Source organism: Falco biarmicus, chromosome 9 (assembly GCF_023638135.1).
Source record: "Falco biarmicus isolate bFalBia1 chromosome 9, bFalBia1.pri, whole genome shotgun sequence".
In the NCBI taxonomy this organism is placed as follows: Eukaryota; Metazoa; Chordata; class Aves; order Falconiformes; family Falconidae; genus Falco; species Falco biarmicus.
Window position 1 is genome coordinate 9,945,137 of NC_079296.1, and position 20,547 is coordinate 9,965,683.

The 20,547-nt window shown below is 46.7% G+C and overlaps 1 protein-coding gene across 4 annotated transcripts in view; it reads left to right on the forward strand.

Moving 5' to 3' along the window:
• Positions 1 to 20,547, forward strand: part of EHMT1 (euchromatic histone lysine methyltransferase 1) — a 121,463-nt gene that overhangs the window by 22,975 nt on the left and 77,941 nt on the right. The window contains exon 1 of one of the 4 annotated variants that reach the window (XM_056351295.1): positions 1,873 to 2,530. The exons of the other annotated variants lie outside the window; for them this stretch is intronic. The gene's annotated coding sequence lies outside the window, so the exon portion shown is untranslated. Of the gene's footprint in view, positions 1 to 1,872; positions 2,531 to 20,547 lie in introns of those variants that run through there. 4 annotated transcript variants of the gene reach the window in all.

Sequence of the window (20,547 nt, forward strand, 5' to 3'; positions counted from 1 at the left end):
CCAGAGGTCCCTTGGCACCAGGACTGGTTCGTAGGCTGAAATGAGGTGCTTGTCCCTGGTCATCACTGTCTTTCCCTCTTGCAGTGGGCCACTTTAGGGAGCCTGGGTCCATCAGCTCATTCTTTATCGCAGCCTCACCAGGAAAGGGAATTGGGTTCATCTCTGAAACGGTTTGGACTGGCTGGAAACTTTTTCCTTCAGTCTCCAGTACCAGGGTGGGCATCTCTGGCACCAGAAAACAGGGGAAAGGCTCAGCAAAAGGACAAAGGTGATGCTGTTTCCTCAGTGCCATGCCTTTTGGCTCGAAGCCAGGGAGCAAAGCCCTCCTACTCTTCCTGTTTTAGAGTAAAATGGGGAAAACGAGCCGTTTGCAGTGGCTGAGGAGAGCCCCTAGCACGGAGCGCTGTGCTTCAGCCTTACCACACCTTGGGCGGCTGGAGACTTTGTGCCTCCGGGTCGGAGCAGCTTTTGCAGAGCCTCAGCCCACAGCTGCTTCCCTCCTGCGCAGGGCTCTTCGGTGCTGAGAAGACGTTCAGCTCCTCTCCAGCAAGCTCTGGAACTGCTGAGTCTGAAAGGGAAAAAAAATAATAGCTACAACCAAGTTTAATTTGGTCGGTTTAAAATTTGTGGATCTGTTGGTTCTTGGGCTCTGCCAGAGGAGCTCTGCAGCTCCCTGCCAAGGTGTTCTCATGGAGTGGGCACGCCCGTGCAACCCCCCCAACCCTTTGGTATGGTTAAACGTTGGTTCTTCATTCAACCTGGGCTGAAATGGGGGCAGTGCCTGTTGTGGGGCAGGTGGTGAGCCCCAGCAGCCGAGGGGATGGGGCACATCAGCGCCGGCTGTAGGAGCAGCAGCCTACAGGGAATGGGGCTGTCGGTGGGGAGGCAACAGCCAGTGCTCAGGCTGGTGTCATCTGGGGGGAGCAGAGGTGTCATCCCACCCGAAAACCTTCCCCCGGGTGTTTCACTCCTGTATCCTGCCCGTCAGCACACTGGGGCTGTGCACACTGTGGTGGTGCAGGGAATGCAGCGCAGGGGACTCCTGATGCTGTTACCGAGATGAGTAACTCGAGTTTTTCAGGAGGCTTCATTGCCTGAATTTGCAGGCTCCTGTCTTTAGGTTTCTGTGAGAAAACCTGCCTGTATGGCCAGTTTTGTCTCTTCCTCCATCAGCATAACTTGGTGCAGTGGAGGAACTGAAACCTGAATGTGGGACTTGCTCACATCTTTGGTATTGTAGCAGCCAAGGACTGCATTCAAAACAGAAAGAACAAAATGGAACTGAATCTTACAGGTCTATCTAAAGAAACCTTATGCAAACCTGGCAATCACAGGGAAAGTTACTGCGCTGGGTAATGCATTGCATCAAGGTCCTGGTCTTTAATAATCAAATGCTGACCACTTCAAAGCCCAGTGTTTTTGCATCTCACCCTTCTAACTGCTTCAGCCAACCTTTAGTCAATTGGCAATGACTTGAAAACCAGACATTATGATATAAGCCTTGTAATTATTTGCTGTGATGAATCCTCTTTCTGCTGTGAAGCTGTGTGGAAGGGTTTTCTGTAATGCGCAGCATTTCTCCACCTTCATGCCTTACTGAGGCTCGCTTCAGAGGAGAAGTTTTATCTCCTGCTCTCCAGCCTTCCTGGGCATTTTGGAATCCGGCTTACGGCTGCATTTCAGCTTCTTTAACACCCTGAACCAGCTCCTTGCTGCTGCAGCCTCCTTCGTGCCCTTTCGCAGCGCTCTCCCTCTGCCCCGAGCCCTCCGGCTGGGCTGCCAGCTCTTCGCAGGTCCTGGGGAAAGCAGGGAAGGGTCTTGTGGCATCTCCCCGGCGGCTCCCATGGGATCTGCTCCAGGGGCGCTGGTGGAGCTCTGTTTTGGGAGGGGACCGGAGCAAGCCTGAAAGCAGCAGCTGGCAAAGAGGACTCCCTACCCCCCTTCTTCCTGAGGATTAATAAGTGAAGTTATGGACATAGGGGAAGGAGCTGCATTTTTTAACCTGGTTGTGAAATTAGTAGAATAACTACCTTTCCGGTGGTGGATGAGGCTTAATGAATTGATCAGTGTGGAGGAGGACGTAACATTTGGGCTTCTGAGTGTTAGAAAAGCAATGCACTGCAGTATGTTATGCTTGGGAAAATACGGTCTGTGGTGAAAGGGAAGATGGAAGAAAAATCCTGCTTTAAAGACCTGCCTCCACCTGCAGGGAAAGATGGAATTAAACAGACCAGGGAGAGAGCAGAAATGGAGGAGACAGGGCTGTGGGCATAGCAGCCAGAGGAGGAGAGGACCAGGAGGGATGGATGGATGGGGCTGTGCTGGAGGAGGAGGCTGCTTTTGAAGGTGGTGGTGAAGTGACTTGGTAGCTCCTGAAAAAAAAAAAAAAAAAAGAAAAGGGAAGGCAATGAACTGCAGGTGATTCTTCAAGCGCCATCTAGTCCGTGACCTACTTGCTGCCACAGTGATTTGCAGTTCGAGAAGCAAACAGAAGACATGGCTGTTCCCCGTGGGAAGGGCAGCGGTGCCGGTATGTGCGGGAGCTTTTTCTAGTGGTGCTTTCTCCAGCTGCTGCAACGTGGCTGTGCCTGGGCACCTGGAGTTTGTAGAGCCACTGCTGGAGAAAGCAAAGGGAGCAGCTTGGAGCCATGCATTTCCCTCTGGTGTCACAGCAGTGGGGGGGGGCCGGGGCCGGATCCTGGAACCAGGCTCAGATTTATGAGCTGGCATAAACACGTGGGCTCCTTGATGCACGAGCGAGCTCCGTCCCCAGGAGGGGTGCGGGGCACTACGTAACTGGCCTGTCTGGGGACATGGCTTGCCAGGACATGATACGAACAGTAGGAATTATTCATCCCTAACCTTCTTAATAATCCACTGCAAACTAAGAGCCTGCTTCTGCTCCTTCAGGAGGCCCCACTAACTGATCATTCTTAATCTCATCTTATTTTCCAGATCATCAATTTGATTTCTCAGTACTTTTACAGTCAGTGTTCCTGGGAATCTGTGCCTCCATCAATTACCTCTCTTTCTTTTTCAAGGCTGTAGCAACCTTGAACCACAGTTTCCATACTATTTTTATAACTCACACTGCTTATTAGAGGAGTCCTTCAGAAATAACTGTACAGTTCCTACCAAGATATCCCAAAATTTTCTCAGTAAATAGTAACTCCGTCTCTTGCCAATATGAACTTGAAGGCTCTCCTTTTCCTCTTACTCACTTCTCCCACTGGGGTTTGGGATTTAAATGTCTTACCTTTAATTTAATTGCTAAATGGAGGTATACATGCATGTCACGGTGTATCAGATACTCCTTTAACCATATTAATCATGGTGCTGAGCATCACGTGCTACAGGCTGGTGTCAAATAGTGGCGTTGGTAAGACAGTCGCTCTTCTGCTTTGCATTCATCAGCAAGCATTAGCATATAACCTTCCTTTGCTTGCTTTTGAAACTGGTTCTGATAACTTCTGCAGTGGCTGAAATCCAGATAAATTCATTAATCTCAACGGACTCAATGTGGATTTACTGGGGGCAGAGCCCTGGATGGGAAGAGGACCCTAAAAAGCGGTGACCTGATGTTGTCAGTGCCCAGTGCTGTAGCTGTGCTTGCTCCTGTGGCACCTTTCCCACTCGGACTGGGGCTGCTTCAGGCTTACCTCTGTACAAAATGAGATTGGCAAGTGGCCTTTGTGACTTTTTTTTGGGGTGTTCTAAGTTGCTATATTAAAAAATTAAAACAGTGGCTCCAAGAGTGTCTGAAATGACCGTCTTCCTCCTGCTGATGGCATGTAGTGAGTTAGCAGTCCAAGGTTATTTAACTCCAAAACTTCTGCACTTGCCTTGCAGACTCCATCCAAGAATATCTTTTCTTCGGAAAGAAAAATGAAAAAAAGTCCTCTGTTTTTCATAAGTTGTGAATTGTGTTCTTGTCTAAGCTGATTATTTTATTTATTCCAATAATCCTCTCTTCTAGAATAAAGGAAAATTAATTGTCTTCCTATTTCCGTAATGATTTGCCCTTCAGACAGTTGCCAGGCAAAGTGCTTAAAACCTGAAATGAAAAGATGGTGAATGTTTAAGATCACTGAGCTACTGTAGGAACATGTTTGTATTTTAATAGGGTGGTATTCAAGTAGTCCCAAAGAGTGCTATTTGCTCAGTGTTCTGTAGGATTATGAAGTTGGTTTTTTTTTGCTTCTGCATATGAAAATGGGGTCAAGCCTGCTGTGGTAGATAGTGCAAGTCTTAATGTAGGATTTTGCTAGCAATATGGACTGCCTGCAGTTGAAGCCTTAAAATTATCCGGCATTAATGGGGAGCGTTGTCCTTGGGCTTTGTGGTGTGTGTTTGCTGGAAGGTGGCTTTGCTGCATTTCAGTGCCTGGAGACGGGCAAGGACTGACTGACTTACAGGTGTGATGGGACAAGGTTTTCCCTGCAAGAGCTTTTCAGTGGCACCTGCCTGGCCCTTGGTTATTTTTAACTTTGTCTTTGGCTGAAAAAAAAAAAGTTACCTGATTAATTTGGGAAAATGCTGGAATGCTTCCTTAAAAGGCTCAAAAGTGATGTACGATCCGGTGATGACTCTCAGAGCTAAATTAGAGCTTTTGTGGGTGCGTTGGTTGAGGAAGGGAGTTTCATATTTTATCAGCTAACACATTTATTTTTTGATACCAGACTAGGCGTTGAGGGCTCCTGACTAACCGGGCACGCTGGCGAAGCTGGTGTGGACGCAGCGGCACAGCTCCGGATTTAGACCAGCACCAGGGGCCTGGTGAACCTGCCTGCCCTCTGCTTCGCTTCCCAGTTTTATTGCCATGAACTTTGAGAACTGGGGATGGCCGTGCTTCCAGTGGGGGTTTAGACTGAGGGTGTGCAAAGAGAAAAAAGCACAATGTATTAAAAACAAGAGTCTTGCATGATGAGAAGTGTTTGATGCCCAGTCATCCAGGTCCCCATAAGCATTGCACATCCAGGTGTGGGCTCCCAGGTGCAGGGAAAAGGTGCTGGCACCAGACCTGGATGTGGCCCTGACTCATTCCTCATCTCACAGCGTGACCGGAGGCACTGCAGACAGTTTCAATGCTGTGTTTCAACACAAGAAACCACATGGCAATAAATTCCTCATACCTGTCGTATGTTCCTTCTCCCCTTACATGAAATTGCTCCAAAGGAGCAGAGTGCAATCCATCGTGGAAGAGAGAAGGGTGGGGGTTAATTCATTTTCATGATCTTTCCGTAGCACTTGGTCCAGCTAATAGTGATTTGTCTTACTTGGCTGCTGCAGTAATCCTGTGAGGGACCCACTGGGAGAAGGCTCGGCACAGAGCCCGTGGCCCCCAGGTATTTCCATGAGCTGAAGAGTATGTGTGATCCCACCTGTTGCGTTTACAGCCAGAGGTTTGTGCTGCCATCTCAAGGAGAAGAAGAATGGAGGTATCTCAATACCACCCAACCCCAGGAGACTGCTGTACCTGGGTGGGATAGCAGCCCATTGCCCAAATGGCCCTTAGCACGAGGGAGCGAGGGGGGCTCTCGCTTGGGTAGAGTGAGCTTAGGGGACATAAAACCAGGTGTGTGAATGTCCACCTCAGGTCTCACCTGGTAGTGCTGGGCATACAACAATCTTTTTTGTTAAACATTGTAAACCTGGCAGGGGAATTAATTAAAGTGAGTCCTGACAGCCTTTGGTTTTGCCAAGGACTGATTTCAGATCGCTCTCCCTGCTTTTCATAGGCGAGATCTCCCTCCTCCCTGTTCAGAAGTCCTGGGGTGGTGTAGGTGTAGGCTGCGACACAAATCCGCCCAGTGGTGTTTGTTCTGTAGCTGGTCTGCATTGCTATTGCTGCTGTCGGTACACTTGGCTTATTGCACGTAGCATGGAAGAAGATATCCCAGACAGAGAACACTCAGGTGGCCACCTCCTGTCTGTGAAAGTTGCTCTTGATTTCATTTTTTTAGGCTCAGTCTCTTAAGTTGCAGATGGAGCTGTATTTCCAGGTAGTACAAACCCATACAGTTCATTGAAGTAGGTGAAAATACTCCTAATTTACAGCAGTTACGGTCTTGACCTGTAGGCATAAGCTACGTAGGTATGATGTGGAGGGAAAAGCCTGAATTTTATCAGTCACACAGAGGCTTGCTTGCATAAAAGAGCTCTATGCTGGCTGGCATGGTTGTCAGAAGGGCTTTTGAAACAGCAAAGGTTGTGAAATAGTGGCAGGGAACAAGAGGACAGGAGCTGGGCAGAGCAGCGTGCTACCCTTCCTGTAGCACAGCAAAGACTGGGAGCGTGGGTGGTGATGGCTGTATTTTGTAAGGCACCTTCCTCATGCTCCAGGCGTTCCGTGTGCTAGGCAGTGACCTATGAGCCTTTTTCAAATGAGAGGAGTTTTATAGACATAGTCTTTTCTCCTGATCTTTTGACGGCTCTGCAGGAGTAACTGTTTGTTAGCTGGGGGCTGTTACTAGTCCCGTGAGACAATACTGCTTTTGAAAATTAATAATATTTTTTTTTTAGTCACCACCACTATTCTGTTCATCTTGTCCTTTTGCCTCCTGTTCCCCAGGGGAGTTTTTGCCCTTCCTGGATCTCATCCTGATTCCTGCTTGCGAAAACAAATCCCAGGTTGCTGATGAAATCAGTTGTCTGATGAGCTGCATCATCTATGATTGTGCAGGGAGGGAAGGAACTGGTGCCCTGCCAGAATAGCAGTGCATTAATACTGTGCTCTGGCTAAGGGCATCCAATCTTCCTTTCTGTGTATCCTCTGTGTAGCTGAAGTAAGAGGAGTTTATCATACTTGGGTCCTCGAGAGTATTACCTCTTGGCTGTGTGGTTAGGACTAACTATTGCACAGCATCAACAGCCTTTCCTTCCTCTCCCCTCCCGGCACCTCAGTTCTGTGTTACACATGCACAAGAGATGGGCTGAAGGGGCAAACAGATCTCCATCGTGAGCGATGAGCCTGTCAATGAACGTTTTCATGCCAGCAGTATCACTGTATGTTCTGGTCTTTCACCCTCTGGAGCTCACAGACAAGGAAATGATGAGAAGCAGGTGATGGGAGATGTTACCTGCTGGGGCTGCCTGCTCAGCTGCTCCTGCTGAGCAGCTCCCCCGGGGAAACACCTCTGTGTCCTGCATTTTGGAGGGCACAACTCGTTTCGACTGTCCTTGCTGCGGAGCAGCCTGGGCTGACTCGTTTTTCTATTGGGCACCTTGGTGATGAGCTGGCGTGCCCAAGGTGGTCGCCCCAAAGGCATCGCTGGGTCCTGTGTGACCTTCAGGTTGCAGAGGGATTCACGATGAACATGCATCTAGTAGGCTGCATCTGTGTAAAAAAAACAAAAAAAAAAAAAAAAAAAGTGGCTTGTTCCTCTTTTTTTTTCCTAAGATCAGTAGAATTGTTGGCTTGGAATGTTTTGGTCTGCTTTTTGGTGGTTGTGGTTTGCTTTGTCTCCATGCACCTACAATGTCACGGCGCCACGCACAAGTGTTCGTAAAATCGGAGCCATCTGGGTGGCCTGGGGCTGAGGCTGGGGAGGAGGGGGAGGCATGGCTTCCAGGAGTCTGGTTAAAAATCAAACTGCTGGATTTGGAGTGACAGCTCAGCAGTAGCTGCTTGTCTCTGTTTACTTTTCCTTGGGATTTGGAAGCTCGCACAGGCCCTGTGCGCTGCGGCGTGGACGGACACGTGGGTTTGCGTGGGGTTCGTTCTGCCCGTGGAATCGGGCTGGGGCACATCTGCGGGGTTGCGCCTCGGCACGGTGGGCTTCTCACTCTTCCCACAGAGCTCTTGTCTGAAGAGACACCAACAGACGTTTGCTATTGATTCTTTGTCTGGAGAGAGAAGTAGAGTGTTTTATATATATATATTTATATATATTTTTATCTCTCTCTCTCTATAAAATTAAGCGAGTATATGTGTGTGTGTGTGTCTATATTTTAATACATGAGATTAACCCAACAAACTTCCCTCTTTCTGAGTCACCGCTGCGTTTTGAAGCAGGTGGAAGACTTGCCATGGCTGAGAAGATGGTTGTTAGACCTTTTTGAGGTTTCCAAGGCTCAGAAAAAAAAAATGAGGAATGGATGATTTAGATCTGTAACAACAAGAACAAAAAAACCCCAAACAAAAAAATCTTTATCACGTTTCAGATCTTACACACACACACACACACACCCCACTTCCAAATGTGCTTTTTAAAGAGTTACAAATGCTTGTTGGCATAGAAACTACAGAATCTGAGTGAAGCATGCAAATGTAAAAGGAGCCATTCTGCCTGAGCAACATGGACTGAGTCTCTGCAAAGCTGGCTGAAATCTTTTACGAGGCAAAGAAAATTGTCCAGATGTTGCTCGAATTATAATGGCACTAAATATTTAGGTTTCTCAATTTGCACTGAAATCCAAAAAAGCTTGCAATGTAGTGAATCAGATCCATTACCAGTGGGCTTTCTTTTCTTATGAAAGAATTTGTAGTCCAAAAATATTACTAAAATCTGTTTGGCTCTGAGTAGTGCCAAATCCTCATTAAAACATGTGGATATTTCTGTGGTTTAATCTGTTAGAAATGCATTGGGGATCCAGTTATGTTAAATTAAGCAACAATATTGGCCTGGATGTTGTTTGAAATATTAAATGTGGCAGTCGGAACACCAAGCAAAATGTTTGCACATTTTAATCACTTGATGAGTAATTTTTTAAAAATTTTATTCTGAGGAATGATCGAGAGTGGTTAAAAACCCTCCCTGCTCTGCTCCGTTTGCCTCCTTCCCCCCGCCAGGCTCCTGGAGCATCCCGGTTCCTTGCCTCCCCTTGCAGCGGTGGGCTCTGGGAGGATGCTGCTGCCTCTGAGGATGCTCCTGGCCACCTCCCGTGGTGCGGAGCCCATGGATGTGCCGGTGTAGGCCTCCGAAATCCTTGATGGGAATCTAAAAAGCCAGCACAGCCCAGCAGAGGTATGCACCACGCCAGGCTTTCCTTGAAAGGTTTTTACTGCCGATTCTTCGCTCCGTTGGGGTTTCCTAAAGATTGCCTTGGACAAAATGCCTCTAAACTTAGATGGCTGAGCGGCACGTAGCAGCAGGTTGTCTCCTGGATAGTTTATCCCAGGTGCTGGAGGGTCCGGCAGCATGATGCTGTGCTCTGCACCGGGCTGTGCTGAGGATGTTGCTGTTGGGGGGCTCCCCTGCACCTCTCCCCCCGGCAGGTGAGGCCATGGGTTGCAAAGGCACTTCGTCTTGCCCAGTATTTAATTTCATTTTCTCTTTTTTGCGTTTGTTTTGGTTTTGGTTTTTTTTTTCCCCCAGTTAATTGCCTCATGGGGAGGCAGGCCCCCTTTTTTCTGCTTTAAGTGCAGCTGTGCCAAGGAAGGGCTGCGCTGGTGCGAGTGGTGCGGAGGATGGCCAAAGGAGCCATGAAGCACTGCTCGGGCTGTAGTGCCCAGGCACGCACTGGTAATGTATAGCACGTAAAAAACACCACTGCTGGGTAGGTTTGTAATGGGCTACGGGTCCGTGTGTCTTTGGTTTTAAATTTGACACATTGCAAAAATAGTTTTGTATTGCTGCCTTGCTCCTTGTTTGAGGTAAAATGAGAATAATCGGGTCTATTAGCAGGTTTTTTTCTACAGCCTTTTGTTTTGGGGCTTTTTTTGTTGCATGGCAGCTTGTGTTGTATTAAAATGAGCACCTAGCTGGAAAGTGGTACAAAGCAGGATCGGATTGCCAGTACCTGTGTGTGACTTGATAGCATTCACACCTCTTTGTTGTCGGACACAAAAAGGGCAGTGTGGAAGCCTAGTAGGCTCAAAATTCAACCATGCTTTACTCTTTCTGTTTTTCTTTTCCTCTTTAGTATAAAGTGCATACTTTTCTGTGGGATGGTTAGGTGTTTGTTTTTTTTTTAAAAACCCCACCAAACGAAACCGTCTGAAGGTTCAGTGCAATTTCCTTTATTATTTTAATTTCAAGAATAACTATATGATGATAAATGGGGATTCTTAGTGATTCATGATGGCAGAAAGCAAGTGAAATATAAAGTATAATGGAATGGAGGTCATCGCTGTAAATGTCCTCTGCAAAAGTAAACAGGCTTGCGGGGAGGGGAGGCAGAGGTCTAGAGTCAGAAGAGAAATCAGCATCAACCCTTCTTTTGGCTAGTTTTTGTGGCTGTGAAATGCACCACGTGGAGGGTCCAAGCCCCAACAAGATCCTTGGCAGGAGGCTGATGGCTCAGTCATCACTTGTTTGTTCGATTGCTCATCCCGTTGTCCCTCTCTTGGCTTTGTCTGCTTCACTGTAGGGACCTCATAGCACAAATTAACTTCAAGCAGGTGCTTGATTTATTTAAGCAGGGTTTTTTAATGCTTAAAATGTGTCACTCGGTTAGACCAAAGTGTCTTGAAGCTTGCAGAGTCAAGGCTGTGGGATGCGGGAGAGGCTCGGAGGGATGCTTTCCCCCTGCTCTGTGTGTTAGCTGTGCAGGGCTGGTCAAGACCCCCTTCCCCGGGGTGACAGTGCCAGCAGCCTTGCCCAGACCACCTTCACCTACAGGGTCCACAGCACCTTTTCAGGGTAACCATGAGCTCTGGGGGGTTTGATTAAGCAGTAAAGGCTGGATTACCTGCAGTTGTGAGTGTTGTATGAGAAGGGATGTCTGGTGTTGCCTGAGCTAAGAACTGTGGGTGTACAGAGAGGCTTCAGCTCCACCGCTTGTTCGCTCACCAATTTGATTTGCAAAGGGATGTTTCTCTTCATTGTTGGACTGGGTTCATATTTTTGCTGCACTAATACTTGCTTAACAGTTCGCTTTACAAGTGGGATAGGAGCAGCTGTTTAAAACAAATTTTCAGGTGGGATCCAGTATGCATCCGACAGAGCAGCATCATTAGTTGGGCAGGACAAGGTAGGTCAAGCTTGTAGAAAAATCTTGAATAAATGACAGAGAAGCAAGAAAACTCTTCCTTGTACTTCCACGTATGTGGATGTGTGTGCATATGTATTCAGTTATATACATTATCACTTTTCATCGGTCAGGCATTAACGGGGAAGAGTATTTAGATTTATCCCTTGGTTACATTAGGATACGAGAGACTACTCCTGTGTAGCACTACCTTCCTGTCTGTTGAGTCAGTGGAGTGTGTGTCTGTCTTTGGAGTGGATTTGGTGGGTTTTGAGACTGGAGCAGGGATGTTGGCGGGGTTTTTTGCCTTTTGTTTCCATCTGGGTTCTCTCATTTTCAGAGTCTGCAGAATAAAGCAGTTAAGCCTTGTTGCAGCCTGCACCTCGAGGTGAGCAGCAGCAGGATCTTTGTTTTAAAACCTGCCCCAAGAGGATAGTAGGAAAGGATTAGAAAGGCAGAAGTGGGATGGAAAGAGTAAATTAGAAAGAGAGGAGAAAGAAAATAGAGGAATTAAAAATAGAGGAAGAGAGTTCAAAACAGGAGAGAAAAAATGGAGTGGATGATGAAGATTTGAGGTGTGAGGGGTTGGGTATCTGTGTGTGTGAACAACCGCAAACAGAAAAATCTCTCATCCCAAAGCAAGGTTAAAGGACAGGAGCCTCTCTGTGTAGGCGAGAAGGTGGGAAATGGGTGAGGATGGCCAACAAAATGAGGGATTGGGAAGCAAGTACCAATTGTTGTCTCTGCAGCAGGCTGCGGAGTATTTGCTTTAATTGTCCTTTATGCCAGTGACTAAAAAGTGACACAAAAAAAGGGTCCAGAGCCCTGGATATGGATGGGGTGATGAATGGGAAGGACTGACCCATCTGTTCTCCACAGGGAGCATCTCAGAGGGTTGGCAGTTCCCATCATTTAGGAGAGGCTGTGGGGAAGGCAGTGCTCTACCAGGCTGAGAAACCTTCTGATTTTGAAGGTCTCCCACAAAACCTGTGAATGGTTGAAGGGAGAGGACATCGAGCACAACTGTACCTGGCTAATGAATGAAGAAATTGTGTAAGTCACATTTCCCACATCTGCTTCATGGTTGTGTCACAGTCTTGCACTGTCCACAATGCCAAAAGCGCCGTGTTTGCATCAGGACTGGGGACTGTTTCAGCGCTGCAGCTCAGTGACGATAAAGGATTTTTTGACCTCTACATCTCAATTTAATTTAATTTGCAATTTTATCCTATGTACCTAGCAAAGGCAAGGTAATATAATTTTAACTTCCTGTAACCTGGCTTCAGGTAGCCCTTTTAACACAGACATGCATTGGCTCTTGCAGTGAAGATAGATCCTCCATTTAATTGTCAATTAAATGGCAAGAAAGAAATGAATTGTGTCGCTGTTAGACACTGGAAGTCTGAAAGGCGTGAGCTTGGTGGAGTTTCCTTCTTACCAAGAAGTCTGGCTTTCACTTCTAGAAGTGTGTTTTATGTACCTGTCAAAATACTTGGTGAATTTTTATGATGACTTAACAGGCTGAGCTGACCTTCATTCTGTAAGGAGCTTGTTGTAATGCAGCTGTGCAAATCAACACAGCTGGATCCATTGGGTTGTAGCTCTTTAAAACAAAATGATGGCAGCAACCTTCCTTCTTCCCAAGCAGATTGGCAGACTTCTGGAGGTGAAGTTAACTGATGGGTGGAAGGCAGCATTACAGGGATTAGAAATGAGGTATACAAACCTGATAAAAATAAATGGAGAAGAATCTCTCAGTTACTGGACTCTGTTACTTTATATATACATCTTGGTGTCCTTCCTTCATCACTCAGATCCGAAGAGAAGCTCCCATTTACGAGCATCCCTCCCTGCAGAGTTAATCTTGCTGTATAAACACGTGAGACTGGGACTTATTTAGACTGGTGTGTATGAACTACACTGCTGCAGGAAAATTCGTATGCACTTGTGTTACTTAGGAACTTTCTTTTTGTTTTGTTTGTTTGCTTGTGCATTGCAGTGGATGCAACCTCTTCTTGAGGTTTTATAGTTTAAGTCAAACTTTGATTTATGACATCTATTCAGTCTCCTTGGGAATGGGGCATATCTAGATTAGCAGAGGAATATGCAGGGGTTTATAGGAACTTCTGCAATGCTTTTTTTCCATATGGAGAGGAAGAAGAGTGTTAAATGCAGTTTGAAATGACAGGCGTTTTGGGTTGCTTTACAGCTGACCCTTTACTCTGTTCCTTCTAAAGCAGGGCTTAGGAAAAAATATATTGGTGCTCCTGGCGTCTCACAGCATATTGACTTGTAAATACCCTCCCTTGCAGGTTTTCACACCAACATCTGAAGCGTGTCAGGAAAGGGGAATATAAAAAATATTACTGTGATGATGGCAGTACCCAAGGGATGTTCCCATTATAACCATCTGGGCTGTTGTCATTATTGTCATTATCTGTGTGGGTCTTTCCCTCCCTCTTTCTTAAAGGGGGGGAAAAAAGCTGCTGAGCGATCTTCCTGCTAGGATAAGAATATTGTCTACCTGCAGTCAAGGCTTAGAAGTGTTTGTGTTTCTATTGAGTGTGGATACGTTACACCTGAGGTGGCAGGGAGAAGACAGGACAGCAGTCTCCAGGGCAGATGGCACATGGATGGTGCTCGGGGCTGGCTGGGCTGTCCCTCCCTCGCAGGCTGGGGACCTTGCTAGAAGTCTGCGCTCTTTGGGTTGGAATTGTATGGTGGGCAGCAGAATGGTCAGGGTACGTATATACCCATGCAATAGATTGCAAAGGATTTTCCTTCCTCTGAGGGTTTTTGCTTTGAACCCATATATCGCTAAGCCTCAACGAGGGCACGTTTCTTTGGAAGCAGTCCCACGCGTTTCAGCGGGGACTTGTTTTGGTGGCTTGGGTGTTGGGAGCAAGCCCCATACTGCGGCTCCCAGGTGCGGTGCCGGAGCACAGCCGCAGCCCCCGCCTCGACGTCAGTCTGTCGCGAGAACTGAATGCACGGAGCAGGCAATGAAAAAAAGCTGAGCGATGCTTGCCAGGTGATGCAGCAGCTCTTCGCTTGAGTCTCACCCGGCTCATCCCGCAGGCTGTGTGAGGTGTCAGGGACCTGCCACCGTAACGCTGTGCAACACCCTTCCTCCGTGACGGGGTCTGGCTGTAGGTTGTCAGCTGCTGACTAGCAGGGAGTCCTGGAAATCTTTGTTGAGGGCCATATCCTGCCCAGCTGGCTGGTTTTTCTTGGCTTGAGTGTGAAAACAAAGCTGAAATTCAGTTCCCCAAGTGAAGCAAGAGCCTTTAATCAAAGGTGCACGGGAACGAGCTGTCTTGGTGTGATGCTCTGGTTGTGGGTTTTGAAGTCAGTGACAGGGAAGATCCAGCTGCTAATAAGTTTCATGTGAAACTCCAGAGCTTTCAGCTACCGAGCAAATGTCTTACAAAACTGCTCGAGGAAAGGAAGCAAACTTCTGCAGTCCCTGACTTTGTTTAATTGAAGCCTGAGAGTGATCAAGCGGCTGCTGAAGGCTGGATTTGGCTTCCTGTTACAGAAGAAAAATACTCAGGATTTTCTCCCACCCCCCACCCCCCCACCCCCCCCCCCCTATTGCCTGTGCACTTTTATTTTATTTTATTTTATTTTATTTTATTTTATTTTATTTTATGTAGTATTACCAAACCAGAACCAACCACTTCTGCTTGCCTTTTCTCTGGGGTAAGGCTGCATGAGAGTGGAAGAGACACTTCCAGAGGTCCATGATGCTTTTGAAGCACACTTGAATTCAGATCAGCACGGGGACGAGAGTCTGGGCTCTGTACAGAGCACTAGAAGGGTGAAGCCCTTTCCTGTTGCTTGTGTGATAAAAATAGTGCAAGTAGTCTTTTTTTCAGTGTGCAAAACTTCTCTTCAGTAGACTCCAGCCTTCCCTTGCTTGGCCTCCAAAACAGATTTTGGATGCTGTGGCCAAGAGCAAGCAAAGGAGGAGAGGGGCTGCTGTGCTCAACCGCAGACGTTCATCCGTCCCCTGTTCTCAATTCACCTCTCTGAGAGCTGGTTACATTATTGCAGCATTTTGTGTTGGTTTTGGGTTTTTTTCTCCTTGTGTTTTGCTGTGTTTTGAGTCCTTCCGTTTAAAATGTGAGGGGGTGGGGTGGGGGGAAGATGGGAGAATTTAAGGGAAGTAATTTTTTGAAATACTAGTTTAATTTTTTATGTGAAACCAGAGCTTAATTTTCAAGTGTACTGACCATTTGGATCTTCCTATAGTGTCTCTGTATCACTAGGAGATGCAGGGTCCCGGCAGGTCTCAAAGACTCTGCCTGAGCTGGCCACCCAAAATCGGCGTGTGACTCTTGATTTGTAATTTGTTGGGTTTTTTGTTGGTTTTTTTTTTTTTTTTTTTTGTGTGTGTGTGTGTTTTGTTTTTTTCCCCCCAGTGCTTTCATGTGAGAAAGCACCAGAATGAGAGAATGAGCTTATCAGTCTTCAGACCTGAGCTTTAGGTACCATCCTCATGCTTGTCCTCTGTATTACAGCAAGTCTTTAGCATTGTAGCTCTGGGAAGCTAAGCAAATAGGATAGTTTAATGATTTGGGCATTAAAATAAATCCCATGACTGTCATCCCAAATTTAATCTGTGTTCAGAAGTCACCAGATGTACATGGGGCTCACGGCATCCATCGGCTCTTTGTTCCTCTGATACCTGCAAGCAGCACGCTGAAGGGGCTGCCGGGATGGAGGGGGAAAAGAAAGGGAAGGGAAGCAGTAGTGAAATTTGTTAGTAAGTGGTGTAATCTCATTCTATTTCCACATTTGCTTTTGTTTCAATACAATATTTCCACCTAAGTGTTTGCCAGGTGTTTAATGCATCTGCATTAAAAAACTGTAACCAGGCTTATTGCCCCAGGGGCTTTGAGCTGCAGCCCAGTTATCTGAATTTATTGCTCCTGTTGGTTGATTCAGATGTGACTGAGTTCTTGCGTGAGCCTGGGCTGTGTCCTGGTGTCACAGATCCACCCAGCTTTCAAATCTGGCAATGGGCATAAAAAGCTCCTTAGTGATTGCAAGGTCACTGTTTTGGGTAAATATTTCCCCTCCCCTCCAAAAACATGTTAGTTATAGGGAATATTATAGAGAGGGAGGAAAAAATACTGATCTGTTACGTACATTGACGTGTTTTGCATTTTGTGGTTGTTTTTAAGTAATGGAGGATAAGATTGTTTTTTTCAGGGGAGCTTAAAGTGCTCAGACGTCACTGAGATTCAAAGCCAGGTCATCCCAGACGAGCTGTCCCAGCACGTTCTTTGCTGCTCCAACTTGGCCAGCCGAGGTGACTCAGTAAATCAGCAGTAAAGTGTGACTTCATGGCCAGGTCTCCTGTATCATGTTCCTCTGCTCCATATGTTTGTGAAGGACCGCTCCAGAAATTTTTGGCAGTTAGCTCTCCAAGCCTTGATTGTCCCATCTGCAGAATGGAGGCATCAGTGTTGCCGGCTATTCCCATCTCTTATTATAAATTGCTTCTAAAATGTCCAAAGTAGTAGTATTGTTGCAATGCATTTAAGCAAATCAGTATCTGTCGGGTTCTTTTTTACATGGTGATGTTTAGATGCGGTTTTGAGTACATGCTTTGGTTTTTGATCAGGAAGAACTGGATTGTTTTCCTTGCTCTTCCCCCAGGATTCATGGTGGCTGGAGCAGTCTTCAAAACCCCTTACTTGATTGCAGCAGGAATGGAAACCTGTGTTAGTCATCTTGAATGCTCTTCAGCCACATTGGAAGAGTCAGTGGGCTGAAGAGAGATTGTTTTTTCAAGCCTTAGGGTGAGACCCTTGGGCAGTTCTGCTGGACATCTGCAGAGTTTCGGGGTGTTTTGGTGCTCTTTGTTTACAGTTTGCCCTCCAGGTGACTGCAGCGGTCCCGCCGTGAGCATGTTCAAGAGGGCAGCAATTCTGCTCTGCCAGTGTTGTGGCATTTGCAGACTCTGAACCTCTTTGGAGTATCTGGTGCATTGGAGTCCAAGGCCTGATTTTCCGAAGTGTGAAGCATTCAGGGGTCACATCAGACAGGGACAAGAGACGTGTCAGGCTCTGCTCCCTTGGATACAAAGGGAATCTCCTCAAGCAGAGATTGCAACCCAGCCTCGGCCCAAGCATGTTGGGAAATGAACTCTGTGCTAAGTCAGCCTCCTGCACGGCATGTTTAAGGGACCATAATTTTATTTGCTGTTCTCCTGTGTGTCCATTTTATGCCGTATCTGAACAGATTCTTTGAAAGGTGCTGAGCTGCTGTAGTTCCTGACAAAGGCTCTGGAGGCTGGAGGAACTGCCTGCCTTTGCAAATGAGGCTGTGGAGACTCAGACGCTTTTTGCCCTCCCTCCTCTTTCTTGGCCGCACAGGGCGGTTGTGTGTCGTCGCCGTAGGATTTACTGGCTTCAGCGGGAGGACCTTTGATGTGAGCAGGCTCTAGGAGAAGAGTTACAGCTGCGTGCAAAGGCTGGCTTCCCACTTCAGCCCTAATGCATGCCCTCGGTGGGAAAAAGTTGGGCTTAAAACTGGCACAGCATGTCTAGAAGATGTTACCGCTTTCTTTTTTATTAAGCTTGTGTTGACTCTTCAGTCTGTGTTGAAAGCAGGTGTGTTTTCAGCTGTACTAGTGTATCTTTTGGAGCGATGTGGTAGGAGCAATACAGGGTTTCCCTCTTAAGTTGTTCCTCCACTGGAACCAGCGCTGCTAGCCTAGGTTAAGAAAATGACTCTGGTTTTGCTTTTTTTTTCTTCTTTTTTTTTCCTCTTACCTGTCCCTAAGGAAACAATATAAATGCCATGCCTCGAGTGTGTATCTATTGAGGGAAAAAGGGATTTTTAAATAGCGATGAACTGTGGTTTTCCCTTAGTGCAGCCAGCCAATTGTTCATTAGTGAAATATATTAATAATTCTCTTATGAACCTTGTTGGTAAGTGAATCTGCTTTAATTCCTTTGTATCAACAAGAGCTGCAGGTATGTATGTCTTCGTTACATAAAAAAAAAAAAAAGGAAGAAAGCAATGCTTGCAAATTGGTCTTTGTTTCCAAGGAAACAAATTTGACATGCTTGAGCTGTGCTAGATGCAAACACTGCTAGATTCAGCAGACATGTCTCGGGATTATATGGTCTGAATATTATTTTTAAACTACCTCCAATTTAAAAGGGAAGGAAGAGGACGAGAATAGAATTTGTCGGCAGGGTTTACCAATCTGTGCTTAATGAAAGCACTGTGCGGTGTCTTAGAGTTGCCTGATGTGTAGAGAGAATCACGTCCTGCGCTGAGCATGGAGGTCCCTGATGAATGTGCCTGGAGAAGGGGCAGGCGGGGGCCATCGGCCACCGGTGAAACCCTTCTGCAGAAACAGACTCTTTGACACGGGCTCTCTGTGCCAAATTATGATGATTTATCCTGGGTCACTTTACCAAAGCTTTTGTGCTCTAAAATTATGTTAGTAAAATGCAACTTGGCGTGAAAGGCTGCCTGGCGTGCAGCAGTCAAATGCGAATACTGTCCCAAATAATTCGCTAAAAAGCTGTTGCCTGATGTTGAGGATTGGGCTGAGTTTATCGGGGAAGAGATGGGAGAGCAATATTAGGGGTTGTTTGCGGAGCGTATCTGACACGAACGTGCTGCGGGCTGATGAATATCTCAACTTTTGGGTTATTGCATTGTACAGAAAGTCTTTTAGTGTTTTTGTGATTACTTCGGAAGTTTGGTTCAGGAAAAAGCTGGGGTTTGGCATTCATCTGTCACCCTGATTATTTTTCTGAAATGCTGTGTGGATAAAATCACTTTGATTTATTATTATTATTATTATTTTTTAGTCTTCCTTTGAAGAATGAAAACTCCAGCACTGAAGCAGACACTGTACATACATGGCAGAAATATTAGCCATCCATGCATGGGAAACAAGCACCGCTTGGCAGAGTGCACACACAATTAACGGATTTGAACATCCAGAGTTGTTTTTGGCTTGGGCCCAACATCAGGAATAGGGTATACATTAAAACTTTGTTGGGATTAAAGAACTGATTTTTTGCCCTGGCCTGCAAAGCTTTCCTTCTGCAACAACTCTCTTTGCTTTCTGGAGCAGCTCTGTGAGCTGGTAGGGATCTGTAGGGGATGTGCAAAGGATATACAGGGAAATACAAGTTTTTAAGGAGCAGTCAAGTTCCATGTGCAGATCGCTTGCAGTATGCAGGGCTGTCGTCCTCCGGCACTGAAAATACCTGGTGGACTTCAGCGTTGTGTGTCTTTGCATATATTGTTGTTTGGAAAACGGGAAAGGGTAAACACCCTCCCCCCCCCCCAATAATCCTCTATTAATTCTTTGAAATGGTCCTGCTGCATTGAGGAGACAAGGTGACGATGGAGTAATTTCGGGGCTGACTAGTGGAAAAACAAACCTCTTAAAATTGAGGTCGTTAGGAAAACACAGCATGAGGTGTGTTGTACTGTAGTCTCTCCCTGCCCCCCCCCCGCCCTCCCATCCTGCTTTTTAACTTTCTTGCAAATGGAGTTAAAATAACCTTGGAGGTGATAGAGGGTAGACTGGAGTAGGTTTAGCTTTAAGATGGATGGGAAGCACTATTTGCATTGTGAGCTCAGAGACTCAGTTGAAGACCATTGGGGGGGGGGAAGGGGGGGAATAATATTAATGGCATTTCATGAAAATATTGTAATTTGTGGAAGGCCCAGAATGAAAAACCTGCTGGTTTGAGCATCACTAGGAAATGCTCCCTTTTGCACAAGGCTTGCCTGAGACAGGATTTTCCTTGCTTTTGTTCTAAAACAAGACGCTTGCTGCCTAAAAACGCCTGTGATCCCTGCAGCGAGAGCTTCACCTCCTTGATAGAGGATGGAAACAGGAAGGTTGGCCTGATTGGGATGAATCCTGCACCTTTTTTTTTCTTTTTTTTTTTTCCCTCTTCCTAATGACACTTCCTTATGCTTACATTTCATTAAAGCTCTGAAATGGCTGAAGATCAGCCGGTACTGAGCATGCTCCGGGGTGGAGGCTGCACCCATAGAGTGAGATGGATTTGTGGCTGGAGGAGGGATAGGCCTGGAGTCAGGATCTGGAAGGACCCAGCAGCTTCCCACAGACGGGACGGAGGTAGGGCAAATCCCACCGATTCCTTCCCGTGCCCCCGGGCCGGGGGGAGCGGGGAGACTGGATGAAGTAAAAACTGTTGGAATTGATTCAAAAGCAGCATAGTTAACCACTGACACGAGATGGCTTCAAACCGCTTCCTGCGGATCAGCGGGGAGGGGTTTTAAAACCCTGACCTTTACCGACTGGCGAACCTATATAAAGAACGGACCTGTCTCATGTTAGGGTGGTGACATAAAGTGACAGCAGGCAGGGGCTGGCAGCGAGGGCTGCGGGGACTTGCTGGGTTGTGCCTTCATATTGGAATGGCATGTGATCGCGTCTCAGTCGTGGGCTGCGCGTCTCGGTCACTAATTATTATTAATGGGAAGCCTTGCAGGGCGCAGACCTGCTCTGCAGTTTAAATCCAGATCCGTCTGTGATTGTGGGAGGGTGAAAGAATGTAAAACTCAAACTCCCTTTTTTGGACTTACTTTGCATTCCAAGAATTACAAACAAACCTTGCC